Here is a 1,832-nt window from a genome sequence, read left to right as displayed (position 1 = left end):
AAGAAAGCCTGAGCTCAATCTGAGTATGACAAAGAGAGCTGGGGGGTTTAGAACAGATAACCAGAGAAAGGGTGTCAGGTGGCTGGAAAACTACAGAAAGGAGGCACCGAGTGTAGAAAGTTTCTTGCTAAACTTGTCCAACAGTATTCTTGCTAAGCAGGGCTAAGGTGTTAGACACTATCGTAGGTTTGAAGAACTGGATCAGAAATGATAATTTTTCACTAATTTTTCAATTAACAAAATTTTATTTTTATTTTTAATTTAACTTTCCTTTGCATTTTATTTTATAACTGAATCAGGGTGGAAAAATTCTCATTAAAATTTTAAAGTTTGCTCTTGCCAGGGTGGAGGCCTGATAATGAGTCATTATGACAAAGCCTACCTCATTCATCAATCTTTAATCCGCGAAGCCTCCACCCTAGCCTTCCGTTACCAAGACTCCTGCAAAGTTTAAAATTTTAGTGAGAATTTTTCTAACCTACGATAGTGTCTAACTCCTTAGCCCTGCTTAGCAAGAATACTGTTGGACAAGTTTAGCAAGAAACTTTCTACACTCGGTGCCTCCTTTCTGTAGTTTTCCAGCCACCTGACACCCTTTCTCTGGTTATCTGTTCTAAACCCCCCAGCTCTCTTTGTCATACTCAGATTGAGCTCAGGCTTTCTTCCTTAATGCAGTAGATTTGACCCCTATTAGAAAAGCATGTATATTTGTTACATGTTAATTATACCACAATTTTAAAATACCATCATCATCGTAAAAAAGGGACTTTAGTTAAAAACAATTCCAAGAATAAATTCAAGTAACACTCAATCTTTTCAATGGTATGGTAAACCCTGTCAAACACTGAAAAAGAAAAACAGTCGTGTTGCACTTTCAGGAATTTTCCCCGAAGGAAAGAGAGAAAAGAGGAGAAAGCTTAAAGCATATATTTTTGGACTTTTTAAAATATCAGGGTACAAAATGGTCAAAACTGTGTGATCTTGATAGTGTGAAATAAGATGAAACTCAAACGTTGTTTGTTAGAATAGTAAAATACATTTTAAAAATGCTATCAGTTATAAAGGACGAAACACAAAAATACTAAGGTGTTGTTTACCTTCATACTTTCTGAGCTTTCATGCTCAGATTCTTGAAATTCATTTAATGAACAGAAGAAAGCTAAAATAAGCCCTACGGGAGACTCAACAGCCGGTTTCAAGGTGCGGGGGGGGGGGAGGGGGCGCGGAGCACAGACGAGAAAGTCTACAAAAGCGGGCTAATAATCAAAGAAACTCACATTAAAAAATATTTTACTGGTCACACTTCTCCCCATCGGATTGCCACAGTGATTTAAGGAAGGAAATGGGAGCAACAAGGCTGCCCTAAAACAGCCCCGTCTCTGTGGAGATAGAATTTTTGTTCTAACTCGGAAGAGCACTTTTTTCCAAAGACGAAGGGCGGGGGGAAGAGCAGAGTGATAAGAAACTAAAGCGTTATACTGCCATCAAGCGGCCGCAGTTTCACTGAGCGATGAACACGGCCTGGGAAGAGATTCTCTCCGAGGCCCAGTCTCTCTTTATAGACCCACTAAGAAGTCAAGAAGGAAATGGCAACCCACTCCAGTGTTCTTGCCTGGAGAATCCCACGGACGGAGGAGCCTGGTAGGCTACATCCACGGGGTCGCAAAGAGTCGGACACGACTGAGCGACTTCACTTCACTTCACTTCAAGAAGTCAAGAAACACCTGGAGTAACAGGCAAATTTGGCCTTGGAGCAGGGACTGAAGCAGGGCAAAGGCTCATAGAGTTTTGCCAAGGGAACACACTGGTCATAGCAAACAACCTCTTTCAAC

Source organism: Moschus berezovskii, chromosome X, assembly GCF_049115385.1.
Source record: "Moschus berezovskii isolate FMDL1 chromosome X, NW_MosBer_1.0, whole genome shotgun sequence".
In the NCBI taxonomy this organism is placed as follows: Eukaryota; Metazoa; Chordata; class Mammalia; order Artiodactyla; family Moschidae; genus Moschus; species Moschus berezovskii.
This window is presented reverse-complemented; position numbering follows the sequence as displayed.